The sequence below is a fragment of the Natator depressus genome, chromosome 8 (assembly GCF_965152275.1).
Source record: "Natator depressus isolate rNatDep1 chromosome 8, rNatDep2.hap1, whole genome shotgun sequence".
NCBI lineage: Eukaryota > Metazoa > Chordata > Testudines > Cheloniidae > Natator > Natator depressus.
In genome coordinates, this window is record NC_134241.1 from 54,710,422 (window position 1) to 54,731,646 (window position 21,225).

General features: G+C 40.9%; 1 protein-coding gene across 4 annotated transcripts in view; it reads left to right on the forward strand.

Annotated features, from left to right (window-relative positions):
• C8H1orf21 (chromosome 8 C1orf21 homolog) overlaps positions 1-21,225 on the forward strand; it is a 199,996-nt gene that overhangs the window by 37,975 nt on the left and 140,796 nt on the right. Inside the window, exon 1 of one of the 4 annotated variants that reach the window (XM_074961123.1) lies at positions 12,784-12,803. The exons of 2 other annotated variants lie outside the window; for them this stretch is intronic. The gene's annotated coding sequence lies outside the window, so the exon portion shown is untranslated. Of the gene's footprint in view, positions 1-12,783; positions 12,804-12,941; positions 13,067-21,225 lie in introns of those variants that run through there. One more of the 4 variants, XM_074961121.1, reaches the window with a different exon arrangement.

Consider the following 21,225-nt stretch of genomic DNA (forward strand, 5'->3'; position numbering starts at 1 on the left):
CAATCACAGTTAACTCACATGATTAACGCAAAAAAATTAATCACGATTAAAAAAATTAATCACAGTTTTAATCGCATTGTTAAACAATAGAATACCAATTGAAATGTATTAAATATTTTTGGATGTTCTACATTTTCAAATATATTGAATTCAATTACAACACAGAATACAAAGTTTACACTGCTCACTTTATATAATTATTTTTAATGATAAATATTTGCACTGTAAAAATGATAAAAGAAACTATTTTTCAATTCACCTTATACAAGTACTGTAGTGCAATCCCTTTATCGTGAAAGTGCAACTTACAAAGGTAGATTTTTTTTTAGTTACATAATTGCACTCAAAATCAAAACAATGCAAAACTTTAGAGCCTACAAGTCCACTCAGTCCTACTTCTCATTCAGCCAATTGTAAGACAAACAAGTTTCTTTACATTTACGGGAGATAATGCTGCCCACTTGTTATTTACAATATCACCAGAAAGCAAGAACAGGCATTCTTATGGGACTTTTGTAGCTGATATTGCAAGGTATTTATGTGCCAGATATGCCAAACATTCATATGGCCCTTCATGCTTCAGCAGTTGTTCCAGAGGACATGCTTCCATGCTGATAATGATCGTTAAAAAAATAATGCGTTAATTAAATTTGTGACTGAACTCCTTGTGGGAGAATTGTATGTCTCTGGCTCTATTTTACCCACATTCTGCCATATATTTCATGTTATAATAGTCTCGGATGATGCCTCAGCACATGTTCGTTTTAAGAACACTTTCACTGCAGATTTGACAAAACACAAAGAAGGTACCAATGTGAGATTTCTAAAGATAGCTACAGCACTCAACCCAAGGTTTAAGAATCTGAAATGCCTTCCCAAATCTAAGAAAGACAAGGGGTGGAGAATGCTTTCAGATGTCTTAAAAGAGCAACACTCCAATGTGGAAAATACAGAACCCGAGCCACCAAAAAAGAAAATCAGCCTTCTGCTGGTGGCATCTGACTCAGATAACTAAAATGACCGTGCGTTTGTCAGCACTGATTTGGATTGTTATCAAGCAGAACCCATCATCAGCATGGATGCATGTCCTCTGGAATGGTGGTTGAAGCATGAAGGGACATATGAATCTTTAGCGCATCTGGCATGTAAATATCTAGCAACGCTGGCAGCAACAGTGCTATATGAGAATACCTGTTCTCACTTTCAGGTGACGTAAACGAGAAGCTGGAAGTATTATTATCTCCTGCAAATGTAAACGTTTGTCTGAGCAATTGACTGAACAAGAAGTAGGACTGATTGGACTTGTAGGCTCTAAAGTTTTATATTTTTTTTGAGTGCAGTTATTTTTGTACCTATTTCTACATTTGTAAGTTCAACGTTCATGATAAAGATAATTGCACTACAGTACTTGTATTGGGTGAATTGAAAAATACTAGTTCTTTTGTTTTTTACAGGGCAAATATTTGTAATAAAAATAATTATATAAAGTGAGCACTGTGCACTTTGTATTGTGTTATAATTGAAATCAATATATCTGAAAATGTAGAAAACATCAAAAATATTTAAATAAATGGTATCCTATTATTGCTTAACAGTGATTAATCACGATTAATTTTTTTTAATCGCTTGACAGCCCTAGTTTAAACATCAGTTCCACTTTATAAATTTACAGAAGGGGTTCTGAGAACATCTTCTTTATTTAGTTGATATAGAAGCCAGAAAAAAGCCACTCCCACTTTCTCAGTCTGATCATTCTCAGTCCAAACTAACAGTTGGAACAAAAAACTTTATTAATGTAGATGACTTATAATACAGCCACATATTGGGGTCTGTGCTAATAAAATGGACATTTGTGGGGATATGTCCTTGGTTTGCACAAACAAAAAATTACATATCATATGGCATAGGGTTTAGATTGCAAACTCTCTGAGGAAAGGACTGTTCCACTCCATCTTCTGTGAGGCACGTAGGACACTTCAGGTAGGGTTTCCAACCCTCTAGGTTTTGCTGGTAGTCTCCCAGTATTGGGCTCTATCTCCTGAAGGCTATTGAAGCCAAACCGGGAGACTTTAGGCTGTTAAAGTCCAGCGGAACAGAGGGGCTAAGGCAGGCTCCCTGCTTGCCCTGACTCCGCACTGCTTCCAGAAGCAGCTGGCATGTCCTTGCGGCCCCTGGGGGAGGAGTCTAGGGGGGTCTACGCGCACTGCCCCCACCCCAAGCGCTGACTCTGCAGCTTCCATTGGCCGGTAACTGTGGCCAAAGGGAGCTGTGGGGGTGGTGCCTACAGCAGCTGCCCGAGGTAAGCGCCTCCCGGCCGGAGCCTACACCCCTTACCCCCTCCTGCACTAGCCCTGAACCTCCTCCTGCACCCAAATTCCCTCCCAGAGCCCGCACCCCCTCCTGCACTCCTTCCCCAGCCCAGAGCCACTTCCTGCACCCAGGTTTCAGAGTAACAGCTGTGTGAGTCTGTATTCGCAAAAAGAAAAGGAGTACTTGTGGCACCTTAGAGACTAACCAATTTATTTGAGCATAAGCTTTCGTGAGCTACAGCTCACTTCGTCAGATGCATACTGTGGAAAGTGTAGAAGATCTTTTTATACGCACAAAGCATGAAAAAATACCTCCCCCCACCCCACTCTCCTGCTGGTAATAGCTTATCTAAAGTGATCACTCTCCTTACATTACAATATGTATGATAATCAAGTTGGGCCATTTCCAGCACAAATCCAGGTCCGTGTCCCCCCCCCCCCCACACACAAACCCACTCTCCTGCTGGTAATAGCTTATCTAAAGTGAGCACTCTCCTTACACCCAAACTCCCTCCCAGAGCCTGCACCCCACACCTCCTCCTGCATCCCAGCCCCCTGTCCCAGGCTCAGTCTGGAGCCCCCTCCCACACTCCAAACCTCTTGGCCCCAGCCCAAAGCCTGGACCCCCTCCTGCACCCCCTGCTGCAGCCCAGTGAAAGTGAGTGAGGATGAGGGAGAGGGGATGGAATGAACAGGGCGGGGCCTCGGAGAAGGGGCAGGGACAGGGACGGTGGGCAGGGCAAGAATGTTTGGGTTTGTGTGATTAGACAGTTGGCAACCCTACTCCCTAAGGTGACACAGAGGAATGTTTGGGGTGGGGGTGGGGTGTGCAGCAGGACCTGGGCCAGCCTCTATAGGGGTTGGGGAGGGAGCGTCCTCCAGCCCTGCTCTGCCCCTAGCCACAGCTTCACTCTGCCCCTAGCCACAGCTCGGCTGTCATTCCCTCTCCATCCCTAGACCAGCTCCTTTTCATAGACCCAGCTCCTTCCCCATCCCCAGTTCAGCCCCCAGCTCTGCCTTCAGTCCAAGCTCTGTTGAGCCAACCGTACAGTAATGGAGTGGGGACACAGACAGATTCAATTACAGGTAAGGGGGGGTGCAACAGGTAATGTTTGAGCACCACTGGTTTAGAGGCGCAAGGACATATGGGATGACTGGCAGGTCTCTGACCAATTTTCTGTGGGAGAAGCCATTATAAATAATTGCAGGCAGAATCTCGTGATGAAGTTTATACTCCCTTACCTGTGATGTTACTGCAAAGGGGAGAAAGGAATTTTAATAGAGGTCTACTTTGTAAGCAAATCTAGAACTGGATTTTATCAAGGTCCTGTTCCCCCTCAATTAATCCCAAAAGAATATGGGATGATTTTTACACAGTATAATGTTTCACAGAAAAACTGTACCTTTTTTTTTTTTTTTTTTTAATCCTCTTTACCTATAGTATGGAAACTTTGTTGGTTTCTGATGCTGGGCTGTTCCATAATAACATTTTTTAGTTATAATCAAAATATTAATATAAAGGTTCAGGCAAGGGAAGGCATATAAAGTAACAGTGAGAAGGGAACATTCTTTCGTAATGGGAAAAACCTAATGCTAGATGAAAAGGGGGATAATGTCGGTGGTATTTAGAGGGGTGAAAAGTTGACTCTTTCTAAACGAATGACATTTTAGGTCTGCATTTAAGCACAGGATCTATTCATATCATCAGTTTAAGCTAACAATTTAAATTCATGTTAGCCAACATAAATATTGTGCTTTTACTGTCTCTTCTGGTAATAATCACAAGAAGCTCAAAAATCAAATTAAACAGAATCACGAATCAGCTGTATGGTGAATCCCTAGAGGGATTCCAAAAAGATTACGCTCAAGCAGGACCTATTTTTAATTTAAAAGAAATAATATCTAGCAAAAGCAAATAGCCAAATAGAGAGAGAAACTGGCAGAGCAGCATGGCATGTCACAAATATCTCAGGCTATTTCTAAGCATCCCTCAAGAGTTTTAGAGCTAGGAATAGCATGGATGTAATCTGCAGGAGCTAAGGAAGGTATCCCTAGAACCACCCTAAAAAGTTACATCACTTTAATTTGAAATAATTCAATGCAGTAAAATAAATATTTTCCATATCGTTCAGATTTCTGAATATACAGTAAGATTGATTAGAATAATTGAATGTTGTGCACCAATAGCCAGATTGCTGTTACCTAAGCTGAGTGGCTGCAGCATCGTGCCCACAGGTAAGGATCAGGGCAGTCCTTGATCAGTACCTCTGCTGTTAGTTAAATGTCTGTGGAAAGAACATTGCTGATAGAAAAGATGATGCGTCAATACAAAGGAGAGGGGTCCAGAATTGTAAAATACATTTAAAAAAGCCAAGTATTGTAAAGAATATATATGAAGAGAGTACACAAGAACTTCCTATTAAATGCCATTAGTCTTGTGCTGCAAAGAGCAGGAGACACATTAAAGAGCCACAAGCTTCAGTCTGAGTATCACTGGTCTAAAATAACATGGGAGTCATTCTGTTAAGCAGACATGGGCAACCTTAAAGCAATATTTAAAAATTATTTTTCTTTTTTACCAGGAACACTTTATGAATTATTTTCAAACATAATTACTCTCACTATTTTGCCACATGCAGTTTAATGTTTTGTTTTTTGTGAAGAGCAGGGTGGGTAATATTTGTGAAGTAGCAGGGGGATTTGTTTGTACTGATGGATCATAAGGTTTTTTTATTTCTTTAATAAATATAAATCTAAAAAAGCAGAAAAACCCCACCCTATTACAATAAAAATTCTCTAAAGCGATTCCTTGCTTTGGGTTTCCCAGTGTGTTTTCTTTCTACATCTGCCTCCATGCTGTAAGCTCTTTATGGTATGGAATGTGCGAAAGTTTTATACAGCGCAAACATATTGTTGTTGAATAACAAATAAATGTTTAACTTTTACTTAGAAAATATTTCCAAATAGTAATGTTCTAGATATCAAAACAGCAACGTAACCAGCTCCAAGAAAGCAGCATGCTTATTAGCTCTCAAGTTGAGGTTCCTTAAAACCCTAATTTGACTAATTGAAACACATGTGCTGGTTAGATCTTTAGTTGCAACATTGTCGTCGTGGTCCATTTCCAAGAATGTCTTGCCTCTTGAATTTTATGTTGAGTAAGCTATGTGCAGTAGACTGACAACATTTTAGCTGCTGCATGAAAATGGTGTGGAGAGCGCACCCCTGATAATATGAAACTACTCTTTGGTTTGAGGTCCTGAATTTTGCTCTGAGTTTTTTGGGTTTTCATTTACCCAAAATTTAAAACCAAAACTCAGCTGAAGTCAGTGGTTGTCATCTGGGTCAGGTAGAAACTATGCAAGTCTACTAAATTTTTCATAATTTTAATCAGAAACAAATTATACAGATTCACCTAAGTTTAGCTTGGGTTCACTAAAGTTTCAGCTGCTTTTTCGTTTTGATTTGAAAATTTTTCACAGTTCTAACTGGGATCTTTTCATGCTCTTTTATGGAACTGCAAGCTTTTGTGCACTCTTTCTTCAATGGAAAATTCTAATTACTAACTTTAATTTCAAAACACAGTACATCATTATTAAAAACTGAAAAGATCTTTGCTTGGTCTTAAAAACCAGGTCTTAACTTCATAAAAGATTGATCAAACATACTCAACACCTTAAGAGTCTGACATAGGTTGGGATGTAAGAAATGCTTCTAGCTATTTGAATGCACATGGAATTATTTTCAAAGTCATTTTTAATATATATTTTTTTTGTTTTAAACAACTTTTTTTGTTAATTTTACAGTGATAAATTAACAAAAAAAAAGTTTTTGAAATAATTTGCCATACAGTAACTTTGAAAATCAAGGCCTTTGCTTCCAGTTAGTGAAATGCAGCGCCTGTACCTTAATTTGTTAGCAGAAGTTATTGTTTGGAGGATCATTAAAATCTGAACCAAGAGAGACTAGCATCATCCAGTTCCAGAAGTAGTGAAGTTGGGACAGGTATTTTGAAAAACTGTTTTGGAAATACAGTGTTCATTTGTGCTAGTAAACATTTTGTTTAGCCATCTGAGGCATTTATATTCACTGCAGTTTACCCTTAAGGGAAAGAGCAAGTATGTATAAAGAAGAACTGTTATATATTCCGAGATGTGTGAAAATGCACTGTACTACCGACAGTGTTACAACCATGCTAGCAGAAAAAGTGCTACAGAGAGGGGTAATCTCTGTAGCATGGTTCCTGTAGTGATTCTTTAAAAATAAACTTGCCACAGTGCATTCTGAAAGGGTACTAGCTACAACCCTGTTTGGAATACTGCTGCAGCTAGCTAGTTCTGCTCCTGTGTTGGCAGAGTGGAGAACTCATTCAGGGAAACCCTGGGTCTGTTCCTTTTCCCACAGCAGGTGACTGTAGGAGGAGGAACTGAGGTTCTGCCTTATCCACCCACAATCAGTGGAAGCAAGATTTGTGGGGGAACCCCAGGGTCCCTCAACACTGGCAGATGCAGCTACTGGATGACAGCTACATCATGTTCGTGGTGGCTCTTGCCCCTCTTCAGGTAGAGCAGGAAGTGGTGGTACTTGAATATGCTTAGATACGTTCCGCACTTGTGGCTGGGTCACATTTGGCGATGCTTACTGGTAAAATTACTGAAGTTTAAAGGTGACCTGCCAAGTTAAAATAAAGATAATGGGGACAATGGTTAGAATCTGTACAGTGGAGTTAATTGTGGTAAATCTTTTTAGGGAGGGATGTGGGAGAACCTGCATAGGCTCATGGGAAGTCTGCACTACAATATGCTGCTCCCTGCAGAGAGTAATTTTAATAAAACTCTATTTGCAGCAAACACTGCTGTGTGGATCGATTTCTCTTGTGTCAGAAATACCAGAATTGGCACCTACCATTACATGACTTATGGAAACCCTGTGTGGTAACGCTAGGTATAATGGGTTGTGCTAATTTTGAAAGGTAAAGAGCTTGGAGATGATAAAGGTTTACACTGTGTGTATCCAGGAAACTGAAAGATTGCCTTTTGGTATGTTGCATCAAGAGTCTGGTAGAGACTGTAAGAACACTGCAGGTGGAAGGGATACCTTCCCCTAGCTGCAGATATATTCCAAAGTAGGGTGGGTTGTTCTGGAACTGAAACCTGAGTTGAATGAATTGGTTTTAAAGCTTTTAAACCTTTCCCTTCCCCCTCCCCCACCCCTAAGTCCTGATGCTACTGAAAAGTTTAATTTTTGATGCTGTTCTTTTCGTACAATGGAAGTTATTTTCTCTGACACCTTGTCACATTCAGGCTATTTTAAAGCACTTCGCAATAATGAGTTAGTTACTAATAGCACAGCAACTGTGTAGGCAAATGCAGCAGCTATTCGTCATTCAGCAATAGGATCACTGTAGTTGGAAATAGGAAAGACCAATTAGAGTATGCTCTCTCATAAGTATTGGACATTAGAGTCTGTTTATATATTAAGAAGGAATTTAAGCCAAGATGATGAAGTTATCAAGGATTCCAAGCATCAGGATCTGCCTTTACTTGCTGTGTTACTTTGGGCAAGCCACTTTACCAAAAAGTGCCATGATTTCCCTATATGTAAAATGGGGATAAGTTACTATTTACAGGTGACTTGAGACTTAATCAGTGAATGTTTTTGAAGTGCTCTGTGGTAATGTGAGCTGATTGGGTTCTCGTTGGAAAATATAGAAACCAAATTGTTAACTTTTCTATCAAATTTTAAGAAATGAATTGGTAAGTGCAGATGGTGTCTGCCATGCCTGGCAGGTCTGGTAGATTAGATACCTTAACATAAACCTGAGACGCTCCAGTTCTTGGAAGATCGATTCGGTAGATACAATTCTTGGCCTTTAATAGTGTACCAAAGCAGCAGTCCTTTGGCAGTAACAAAATTTGAGATGATGGCGTTTTGAAGAACTACCCCATCTTATTGGTATGCCTCAATATATCAGCCCTTCCCAGTGTTGTACTTAGACTTAAATTGTGCTGTAAAATGATGCTAATCCTTGAAGAGGATCTTTTTGAGAAATAGTTACTCTAGAGAGCAAAATCTGTTTGTAAGAATATCTACTCAATAATTACAGAATATCTGGGTCTGAAGCTCTCTGGTAGTAAGGATTTCAGTGGGATTACTCATGTATGTAAGTTAAACATGTATAAATATTTACAGGAGAGAGTCTTTAGTTACTGTTATGTTTTATGGCAGTAAGTTTCACTAGTTAAATATGCCCTTTAATTATAAAACTGATGCCTTTCATTTTCATTGCATGTTCTCTTGTTCTTTTTTTATGAGAGGGGGTAAATCATAGAAATAAAGGGCTGGAAGGGACATCAAGTGGTTCTCTAGTCCATCCCCCTGTGCTGAATTAAATCTATTAAATTAAATCTATTAAATATATCTGGATCACCAGTCTTCCTTTCCCAGCAATAGCTGGCTAACTCTCTTAGCCAGGATCCCCATAGAGTCCAAGGCACTGGTTTTCCTTGTCTCCTCAGGTGAAGGTTAAGTTAAAGTTTTTTGGTGTGTCCTTACATCTCAAAGTCTGCCTTTGTCTCAGGGATCAAATTGATCCCCTGAGGTTCAGTCTCCTATCTCCTTGGCGGGGGGAGGGGGGGACGGGACAATGCCATCTTGATTAAAAGTGTCCCATGGTGTGTTCCATCATCATGCTTCCTGCTGCAGTTTTACAATGTAAACCTTTTCTTCCTGCAACCTCCAATACAAATGAATAGCCCAACTGAATAGCCCATTGAATTTGGCTACCCCTGGTTTGAGGTGTTGTCCTCTTTCCTTTGTCTGGAGAAAACCTGTTTATCAGCTCCCCCTGTCATGCCTGGTTTAAACACCTTTAAGTCACAGACTTTAAAGGATAATATCAGTGAGAATGTACAATTCCACAGAGAGCATTGTCACAATACATTTCACAATGATATTGACCAATGTGGTGGTAGTTTTTCAATTATACCTTATAACTCATTGCATACAGATATCATTGCAGTAGTCTGTAGGGGGTGAGTACAGGGGTGCCTTGAGTCACATTGTGCCATCTGATTTCATCTGTATTCTGTATATGCTCTTAGCAGCACACAGTGAAAGCAGCAAGAAATGTACTAACTCTAAAGTCCCAAGGGCTCAGAGCTCTGCTGCAGTTAGCTCATCAGGCTGGACTTGTGTTTTATTCAGGGCTCCATTTAAACCACTGAGAAGGCTAATGAGTATTCTAACCAGGAACTTTCACAGTTGCTTCTAGAACTTTTCTGTTTTGTACAGGCTTATGAGTTGTCATTAGCCTTTGATGGTATCTCTGTCTGGTGGTGATGATGATGATAAAAAATTTTTTTTTTTTTGCACTTCATCTAATATTGTTCACCAAAGAATATCGAAACATGTTAAAAGCATTCATTCATTATGCTTCATCAGTCCTGTGGTGTAGCTGTTGTGCCTCTTTTACAGATACATAAAAGGAGGCACATAGCGGTAAAGAGTAACACAGTGAGTCAGTGGTAAACCCAGAGTAGAACCTACAGTGCTGACTTCTATCCAGTAGACACCATGGTTCTTCGTATTTGGTTTTGTTTTAATCTGTGTCTTTAATTCAAAACTGCCTCCTCCTCTTATGTCATTTAAGATTTTTATTCCTTTAAAACGACGTGCCCTTTGTTGGATAAAATTCTTCACCACACTGAGTTAAATCCATGTATAAAAAGTGAATTATTTTAGACTGTATGCACATGGACTTCAGGAGGAGTCCATGTCAGTTGTCTTTCTGTTGCCAAAAAGTCTCTTGGAGCCAAGATGATGTATTGCTGCAGCTCATGTTCTAGCTGGCACCTAGGAGAGAGAAGGGAGGTGTTTTGGCATTTAGTTAGTGAAATTCAAGTGGGTGCTTTTGTGGCTTCTTTTCCCATTTTCTTTGCTGCTTCATGTCATCACTATCTAACCTATCAGTCCCTGTAGGTTTTAGTCTAGATCCTCAGCTGGCGTAGGCTGACCTAGCTCCATCAAAGTCACTTGAGCTATGCTGATTTACATCAGCTGAGGGTCTGGCTCTCAATCCCCTCCTTACTGCTCATAAACAAAATGTTTTTCAGTTGAATCCCTCCTCCCCTTCAGTTTTATTTCTCTCCCCCCAACTCAGCTGTCAGAACCATCTAGTTGCTTAGCAACATCTTCCCCCTCTTTTCCTTGCTGCTGTGGTAATTCTTCTTCTTCCATGTTTTGGTACTGGTGGAGAGAGCCTTCTCCTTGCATGAACTCCTTGCCAGTTAATACTTTATAGAACCTCACTATGTATAGTCACTGTTGTTTGGTGAGATGTGACCATGTTAATTGGATCTGAATGCACATGGATCTTTCTACCAAATACTTAGCAGACTTGCTGTTCAGATTTCTATATTTCTCTAATGAATAGACCTTGCAGATTGTTCCTGGGAAACAAAAAGTGGAATTTCTTTCGTTAGTGTCCATAGTTAAACATTTTTTGGGGTTTCAAACCCCAGAATAGATCTGTAATAAAAACTTCCTTGTGTCTTTCAATTTTTTGCTTAGTTACTGGCAGAAGAAAGCATGCAGGAATAGCATAGCCAGGAGGGTTATACTTTGGATATCTGTAAGTTTATTAGTAGAGTTACTTGGCTGAAGAATAGATATAATCATTGTGAATAAGCTTACATTTCAGAAATTAATGGATTCAAGTTTGTCCATGAATTTAATACAGTTCTAACTTGTTATACTTGTGCTGTCTGGAGAGCATTCTGTTTTTACAGAGGTAAAATTCAAGGTAAAATCAAATCCCTTATGACAAATCAAGAGGGAAATTACCTTGCAAATGACATGTGCATGACTTTCACCTCCTGGTAATTAGAGAGATTTGAGCTGATCTTCAATATTTTCAGAATGCCCAGCTTGCATATATAGGACCCTAGTCCTGCCAAGAGCTTTGAATGGGTGAATCCGTGAGTTTGCAGGATCATTGTGACTGAAGCTATTCAATGCTTCGGAAGTTCGTCTGTAAAAACTGTGGTGGTTATTTCTTACATAGAAAAGTTTCTACATATGGAAGAATAGAATAATGTAATAAAGGCTATTTATTACAATAGCAGGTACTATATTTTCAGGTAGAAGTATAACTTTAAAAAAAAAAAAAAAAAGTATGGTGTCCCTTTGAAGCCTCAACCTGAAGACTTGTTTCCCTTGTGACAACAAGAAAAATTAGCTTACCATCTCAGTAGTTAGCCTTCTTTCTAACACTTTGAGAAAATTTTGTCTCAATCACCGAAGAAGTTAAATGTAATTAATGGGATTCTATAAAGTTCTGTCCTTGATGTCCCTTCTTGTCATACTATAGTATGAGAAGGGGGCAGTTGAAAAGCCTGTTGAGGGTTTAAATGTGTTCAGTATTGAATTTTCCTCACATTGTTCCTCAGTCAGCCCTGACAGAGAAATAGAAAGATCATCTCCTTCCTTGCCCCCCTTTTATCCTAAAGTATTAATGTTGGAGGCCCTAGATTTACCCTCCAAAGTTTCTAACATCCCGTAATGAAGTGTTTGATTTATGAGCACAAAAAGTGTGTATTGAACTACTGTATATGGTGAAACAATATTTGTATATTTTGGCTATGTTCATATACATACAACATTTTAACTTTGAAAAATGTGGTTCAAGACATAAGTAGGAAGACACATATCCATGCAGAAAATACCTGTTAGTTTATCTCCTGCATGGTGGTGTTTGCCTAGTTCCAGCCCAGATTACATTTTAATAGTGAAATATACACCCGCATAACAAGGTGACTAAAATATAAACTCTCTGCTGCTTTACAAGTAATTCAAATGCACAAAATTTACATCTAGTATGTAGTTGAAAAATACAGAATATTGACAACTATTGACTGAAGAATTAATTGTTGGGGTGTTTTTTTTGTTCTTTAGAGTATACGGATTTCCATTATGCTATATTTATCAGTTGTCTGGAGTTGTGCAATTTATAGCAACTATAAATAATGCCATCAGTTGCAGTTATATTGTTCTGCAGAAACTGACAGAAGTTAAATACTGTTGCTGTAAATTGGACTCAGTTTGTATGTTACTGCTTTATAAATAAAACAGAATTAGCTCACAGGTTATGCCATCCTTATTCAGTCATAGCCATCATCATTTGGCCATTTGTGATGAAGAACACACAATCTTTGTAAGCTATTGTACAGCACTAATTTATACTTGGAGGTTTATAGCTGCCCTGTTTAGAAGCCATTTTGTGTTGTGCACTTGCATTTTAAAAAAAAGTGGTCTTTTTATAGATAAGTAGTCAGTAGCGTGAGCAGTTTTTACAAGCAGGAAGGCAGAGAAGCACTTTAGAAGGGCACAAGGTTGCTGATTTAATTGCTTTGCTTCAGTTTTTAGTCAAAAACTATCAAATCATTTTTGTCTACAAAAATGTCTACAGGGAGGATTGCTGTATATCAGGGACAGGTGGGTTGTGTTTTGCTTTGGCAGTTCTTCTCTTGTAAACAAGCAGTCAGGCAGATGGGTGGTTCAGCCTTTTTCTGAGCAGCCTAGTGAAATGTTCCTAACTGCTGAGAAGCACAGGTATCATCCTCTTGAAGAGAGAGAGGCTAGAAAAATGGGCTTGAGATCTAGGACCCGAGTTGGTGAAACATGCTGATTGTGAACTCCACAGCTGGGAGATCCCGGGTGATTGTGAAAATCACTCTAAAAAGGGAACTGAGCTTCTGGTAAAGTATAAATCTTTCTCCTTTTCTAGATTGCACTTACTGTCAGCCACAAACATACCTTGGAAAAGAGAGATTCATTGTATGTTTCACTTATTGCAGTTTTGTCATCCTGGAAATCTTTTGCTTCTTGTGAGCTTTCTAAGGACTCTTCATTGTTAATGTTTAGAAAAGTGCTGGGGTTAGCAGTTCTCTAACTTCTTTATTTAAACTCTCAGATCTGATTTATTTTAAATCAAGAGTTGGTATTGCTTTACTAATACAATAAAATCTTATCGAAGAGAGACTGTTGCTTAAATTCATAAATTGTGTTTTCTGTAACCTTAAAAAAAATCCTTCTCAATCTTGAAATTTAAAAGGGGAGAGAAGTTATAAATACATTGCAGGGCTTGCTCTCAAGAAAACAGCTGCTCTTTTTCACATGTGAAAAGCTAACTGCAGGAGTAAAGGGCCAATATGTCTGACATTTTACAGCTGTTTGCTGGCTACGTTTTAAGGTTGGATGCAGCTGCTTTGAGGTTTCACTGTCACACAGAATATCAGACTCCTAGACCCCCGTTCCTGCAAGATGTTTCGTGTGGCCTGAGCCCATGGAGAGCCCCATTATTAAGGTCAGTGGGACTCCCAGTGGGCACAGGGAACTTGCAGGGCTGGGGCCATAGACTATTCAGTCAGAAAAGCTTCAGTAATTAATTCTTGTAGGACATAGCCAGGGAGATCAGCAATAATAATGCACATTGAATTAGTGAACAAGGATCAAAATTTAAACGAAAATCTACCGTTTCTGAAAAACCTATCAACATGCCAAGAAATGTACATTTTGAGGTAGACCCATAAGGAAGATATTGGTGTGACATATAGCACTGTGTAGAGCTTATATTACAATACACACAGCACTGCTGAAGCAACCACTTCTGTGTTGTTTCAGCTACCAATCTGAACAATACTAGTAAAAAGAAAATATTTTGATTTTAGTACCAAAACCAGGTCAAATAACTTTAGTGATTTATTATTGTTTTTACTTCTGTTATGAATAACATGTAGGGGGGCCTCATTGTACTTTAGTGCTGTGCAAATATATTAGACATAGATCCTCCCCTGAAGAGCTTACACAGTGGTGGTTGTATTGGAAGAGGGAGAATATTTCAGTATTTGTCGTAATAAAATCATTCTAAGAAAAGTTTTTATTACTGGCGGAGCGGAACCTGAGTCAAAATAGCTAATATGGGGCCAGATTCACCAGTTTCAACCAGTTAGGATGGGTGATTTGTGTTGCTGGAGTGATACAAAGCAGCTGGAGTACACTAGTGAATCCAGCCCATTGTTTGGTAGTAAACAGATTTAATTGAAATTTCCACATCCTCACTTTGCAAATATCCCCAGAATTGTTGTGCTGCCTTTCCACTCCTTGCATATATGTGTTCGTTTCATAATATTCTGAGTCTGACAAAGGCAGAAGACTGTCACAGATGATGTATTCAGGGACAGGACAGTTAGGTACCCAGATGTCATTGAAAGCCAATGGGAGTTGCATATCTTACTTCCATTTGTGCCTTTGAAAATCTTCTCAAACTTTTCTTACTCATCTTTTCCCTGGGTTTCAGGGCTGAGGTAGCAATAAGAATTCAGAGCTTGGATATAGATCCAGCATGAAGGTTTTCTCTTCAGTTGACCACAGTATTCTGTTCTTGTGAATTAAACAGTCACACAAATGTTAATGTTCGTCGGTTCTGTCTTTTCTGCCTAGCTGGGGGAATAGTGTTGCATGCAACATACAGTGTATAGCATTGTTCTCCATCTCCCCATTTAAAATGTTGGAAAACTAGTTGGCTGCAAAGGTTATGTCAGCCAGTCACTCCCAGTCAGGAGGTTCTAGCAGCACTGTTGATTCTCCGGAAGTTCCCATCTTATTTCAACTGCTTCTTATTGTATTAGCAGTTTGAACGTGTTGTAATTATTTAGTACAAATTTCCTCTCTTGGCTGTTGTTTCAATGGAGTTCATGTGTTTTTTCTGCTTCATATGTCTTTCATTTGAGACCAAAGCACAGAATCTGTAGAATTTTTAGATAGTCCATACGTTCTGTTTGTGTTTTTCCTTGTGGCTTCTTGCCAGGGGTGTGCTGATGCAGAGGGCAAACAAAACATGTAAGATTTCAGCTGGGTGCCCCATTAGATTCATGACTTCCTCACAACTGCGGGATCTAAAACTGACTCTGATTTTGGAATTCCTGCATGGCATATCCATCCTGGATGACATTAGCCCTCCCACTTCTCTTGTACTACTACACCTCCTCTTAGAGGAGCTGTGCTTGATATTCCTTGATGACACATAGGAACGTTATAACAGGAATATATAGCTCACTAAAAGTTTCTGAACATTTCTTGGCCTTGGGACCCTGTCATTTTCAATTTCATTTTGAATAGTGAACAGCACTGGTTAATAATTTACCATTCTGAAAGTTGCAGAAGAGTAATTAACAAATTCATTAGAATGCCCACACTCACCCTCTCAGAGGAGAACTTAAATTACCTAGCTTTTGCACTCACAACCTGAGCTATCTGCATGACATCTGGTAGCATATGTACTTAACTAATGAGTTGTCCAAAGGGAGAATTGTGCCAGTTTAACAAAAGAAGTGATTTTAAAATATTTGTGTTTAAACTGGTGCAAAAGGCTCTGTGGACCTTCATATATTGGTTTAAGAGTAACTTTCATTGTAGTTTAAGTTGAGCAGGATCAGGTTTGAGCTAAATCAGCATAAGTTTTTTGTTCAATATCTTCATAAATGATCTGGAGGATGGTGTGGATTGCACTCTCAGCAAATTTGCAGATGATACTAAACTGGGAGGAGTGGTAGATACGCTGGAGGGGAGGGATAGGATACAGAAGGACCTAGACAAATTGGAGGATTGGGCCAAAAGAAATCTGATGAGGTTCAATAAGGATAAGTGCAGGGTCCTGCACTTAGGATGGAAGAATCCAATGCACCGCTACAGACTAGGGACCGAATGGCTAGGCAGCAGTTCTGCGGAAAAGGACCTAGGGGTGACAGTGGACGAGAAGCTGGATATGAGTCAACAGTGTGCCCTTGTTGCCAAGAAGGCCAATGGCATTTTGGGATGTATAAGTAGGGGCATAGCGAGCAGATCGAGGGATGTGATCGTTCCCCTCTATTCGACACTGGTGAGGCCTCATCTGGAGTACTGTGTCCAGTTTTGGGCCCCACACTACAAGAAGGATGTGGATAAATTGGAGAGAGTCCAGCGAAGGGCAACAAAAATGATTAGGGGTCTAGAGCACATGACTTATGAAGAGAGGCTGAGGGAGCTGGGATTGTTTAGTCTGCAGAAGAGAAGAATGAGGGGGGATTTGATAGCTGCTTTCAACTACTTGAAAGGGGGTTCCAAAGAGGATGGCTCTAGACTGTTCTCAATGGTAGCAGATGACAGAACGAGGAGTAATGGTCTCAAGTTGCAATGGGGGAGGTTTAGATTGGATATTAGGAAAAACTTTTTCACTAAGAGGGTGGTGAAACACTGGAATGCGTTACCTAGGGAGGTGGTAGAATCTCCTTCCTTAGAGGTTTTTAAGGTCAGGCTTGACAAAGCCCTGGCTGGGATGATTTAACTGGGAATTGGTCCTGCTTCGAGCAGGGGGTTGGACTAGATGACCTTCTGGGGTCCCTTCCAACCCTGATATTCTATGATTCTATGATAAGCCACTTCTAAACTGAAATAAGTGTCCGCACAGGGGTTTGCCCTGATTTAACTAAACCTGTGCAGGTTTGTGAGTAGACAAGACCTAAACAGTCATTTAAAGTGAACTAGTGCATTGTCAAAGAGACATTGTGAGGTTGTTTAGACTGCAAAATTCAAAAGATTTCTAAAAATATTTTCACCAAACTTTGTGAATAGAAATTTTCCCACATTTTTTTCTAAAGTCAATGAAAATATATTTCTGGGTTTGAATACATCCCTGCAGTATTATGAGTCAAAGCACAACATTGCTGTGTTAGTGTGTGAGAAGCTGAAAATGAAATTGACTCTATTGTGAACCTGCACGCTCCTTCTGGAGAGGGAAATTAGACTGAAATGTATAGAATATTATTCTGTTCAGGTCTACATAAGTTTTTGAACTGTGCTTATCACTGTAGTGTATAAGCACCTTGCAGTAGTGCATCAAGCAACATGATTACACATCTGTTATGTGTTGTTTGTTTTCTCATCCTCTACCAAGATGGTGAAATGTGTGCTGTGGAGTTTTCTTGTTTTGCACTTGGAGTACAAAGTGGTGAGGTTTGTGAGGGTCTTAGTACCCGGGGGAGTTCATTCCACAGTCTAGGACCAGTCCAGTAGAAGGTTCTGTCTCACACACAGACAAGCTTTACTCTTACGTTGAGAGTTCTGCTGTGCCAGAGAAGCATAGTTGTCAGCTATGCTCTTTGTCCTGGAACTTCAGATGATCTTTAGATATTCTGGGCCCAGCTCGTAGAGTGAAGACAAGGACTTGAGACCTCAAACTTGATTCAGAATTCTGCAGGGAGCCCATGTAGAGAGCAGAGGACAGGTCTGATATGTTCGCAGTAGCCTGTGTTCCCGAAGAGACATACAGCAGTGTTTGGAACTAGTTAAAGTTTCCCAAGTGCTGAAAGCTTCATGCCCAGGTACATTGCATTGCTGTAATCCAGCCAAGTGGTGACAGGCATGAATAACCAAGGCAAGATGAAGTCCACCAGGATGGAACAGTGTCTCCTAGCCAACCAGACCTGGTAGAAAGCATTACTTGTGACTGTTGTGAAGCGAGAGTTCAGCACCAGTGAGGAATCCAAGAATACTTCTAAACTATGGACTGAACTGTGGCTGTAAACTCCTCAAAATACTTTCCTCAACCCACCAGCATCACCTCTGTTTTGCTCTGGTTCAGCTTCAGCCAGCTGTTCTTCATCTATAAGCTGATCTCATCTAAACAAAGGGCCATCTTTGTGGTAGTGGGGAAGGATAGGTAGAACTTTGTATCATCTGCATATTGCTGGCACGTGAATCCATGTCATCTGGCCATTTCACCTTGTGGTTGCATGTAGATGTTGAAAAGGACCAGAGTGAAAATTGACCCTGGTCAATTGGTCAAGTGGTTGCATGTATATCGGGGGTGGCCAACCTGAGCCTGAGAAGGAGCCAGAATTTACCAACGTACATTGCCGAAGAGCCACAGTAATACGTCAGCAGCTCCCACTGGCAGCCATGCCGATCAGTGCTTCCCCCTCCCTCCCCACACCTCCTGGTCAGCTGTTTCATGGCATGCAGGAGGCTCTGGGGGGAGAGGGGGAGCGAGGGCATGGCAAGCTGAAGGGAGGGGGTCGGGGTGGGGGCAGAGCCTGTGGCAGAGCTAGGGGTTGAGCAGTGAGTACCCCCCGGCACATTGGAAAGTTGGCGCCTGTAGCACCAGCCCTGGAGTCGGTGCCTATTCAAGGAGCCGCATCTTAACTTCTGAAGAGCCGCATGTGGCTCTGGAGCCACAGGTTAGCCACCCCGATGTAAATGTTGAAAAGGACCCTGGTGAAAATTGAACCCCACAAATGAGGGGGCTAGTGGTAGAGATGCAGTTTCCAGCAGTACTCTTTGGGTGCATCCCTCCAGGAAGGACTCAGCCATGTTGGTGCATTAACCTGGACTCCTGCCACCCCTCTCAGGTGAGGCAGCAGTATCTCATGGTCAGCAGTGTTGAATGCTGTGGAGACGTTCAGGAGGATGAGAATAGATGTCTGTCCTCTATCCATTGACAGGAGATCATCCATCAGTGCCACTGAAGTGGTTTCCATTCCGTGTCCTGAGTCTAGATTGAGCCAGATCTAGAATTTTAGCTTCTGTTATAGGAGCTTATAGGTTGGCCTTTTGCTAGCTTCTCTATGAGCTTGCTCAGGAGTGGGAGGTTTGTCATTGGTGGTAGTTGGCTTGGACTGAAGTATCCAGGGTTGGTTTTGTCCGGGTTTGTCAGACTATTGCACGTTTGAAGGAGGAAAGGGAGATTCTTTCTCTGAATGACATATTGGCTATTTCAGTCAGGAGTGGTGCCAGCTGTTCATGACTCTTTCACACTCCAGGAAGAGCATGGGTCAGATTCACAAGTCTTGGCTCAAAACTCCTTTAGGATGCGTGATGAGTGAGTGTACTGACTGCAGGCAGGCTGTTGCTTGATTGATATAGGCAGAGTGGATCCATGCCGTTTGAGAAGCATTCCCAAATGTGAATGATTGTTCCAACTAAGTAGGATGATAGCTCTTCACAGAGGTTGGTGCTACAGGCATTCAGGATGAATGAAGTGGGCAGCCACCCGGGATAACTGCTCATAGAGGTATTTGGCAACCTCAGTAGAGGTGGACAGGAAGGCCCTCTTGGCCTGTAATACAGACTCAGCATAGGCTTTGAGGAATTTATTTTATCCTGTCTGAATCAGCCATTGTTTTCCACTATCAGTGTTCAAGTTTCCATTCCTCTCTATTAATCCAACCTAGGGTATCAGAAAACCGAGGAGATCTGTGTTGGCAGTGGGGAGGAAGGGGCCATTTGGGGGCCAGTGTGTCAATGGGCAAGGCTGGTGTAGAATAATGATGATTCACCAGGTCCTCAACTCCTCATCCTGTGGGTGGATTGCTGTTGTCCGTCATTTAGCAGACTTTGGAACTTGTTGGAGTCCTCGAGGGAGCTGTAGCAAGAGCAGATCTCCTCACAAACTAGGACGAGCCAACAAACAATTTTCTGAGTGTCAGCCAGATTCTGTCTCTGTAGTCTTAATTTTGTCAGTCCAGAGAGAAGGGTTTTCCGGGTCCCCAGATATTGCACCAAGAAGAGAGCCCCATTAAACTGCTGTCTGCTTGTACCCAGTAGAGCAGCATCAGGGGGGGGAATATGGCAGGAAAGTGTTGCCTCGCTGAGACATTTACAGCAGGTCGCCTGGTATCCTGCCCCCACTCATCTCTCCTGACTGCTTATGCACAGCTGAATTGTTTTGTTTTAGTTTTAACGTTAAGGAGAGCATTATAGCAGTTCTTGGTGTAGCTCTTATTATCATAGATGCATAGGAGGCAGCCTTGGGGCGACTTGCGACTCGATATTGCTGCTCAGCATTGCTGTAGAGAGGTTCAACGCTCCATTTTTATTTGCAGCTGCCACCCCATTCCCATGTTCTGACTGGTTGGTATCTTACATTGTATTGTGACACTCATTAGGGAGCATGAAGCTGTTCCCAGGTGAGTCCTGAAAACAGTCTAACTAAAGAACAGATATACAGGGGCTTGGGTTGCAAAGCCAACGAGAGGGACTGAAGGCCATTCCCAAGACAAGGTGGAATGATGCTGAACAAAGGATGGTGGTGGGGATTCTGTGGGGAGGTTAGTTAATTTTTGTTCAGTTTCTGTAGTCGCTGGGTAAATTGAATATTGGGGTAGCTGGCAAGTCTGTTTCTGTATTCACTTACTTTAAAAGATTTTTGGGGCACCCAAAGGGCTATATGGGGGTGGGGAGGTGGTGCTGTTTTGTTGTAGAGTAGTAAAAGTCCAAATGGGTAATTGGGGCCAGAGGAAGAAGAGAAACCTGATCCTGGAAATCTGTAATAAAAATAATTCTATTTAGAAACTGTTAAATTTACATTTGAATGCCATTATTTGTCTTTTAAAAAGTCCATAGGAACTATTTTACATGGCACAAGGGTGTTTGGAAACTATTTTAAACTTGCTATAATTTGGTAATGAAAAGGCTCATATTGTGATCACAATGAGATCTTTCAGATGGTGCTGCAGTGTTGATTAATGCACACCTTGGGTGCCTTGGAGGCACTCTACTAGAGCCCATGCATCACTACGAACCTGAGGTATTCATTAATCAGTGCTACTGCCCAACCTGCCATGTCTCAGTGATTGATTAACATATGGGGTATGTTCAAACTGTTGTGGTTAGGAGACATTTAATTTTTCATGGCACCTGACATCATAGATGAGCTGGTATATATGAGCTATGCAAGTCTGTCTGGCAATTTTTATTTCATTTTATTGATTTGATTTGTTCTGTACACAGCATCATTGCCAGCAGATCGAGGGACATGATCGTTCCCCTCTATTCCCCTCTATGAGGTGAGGCCTCATCTGGAGTACTGTGTCCAGTTTTG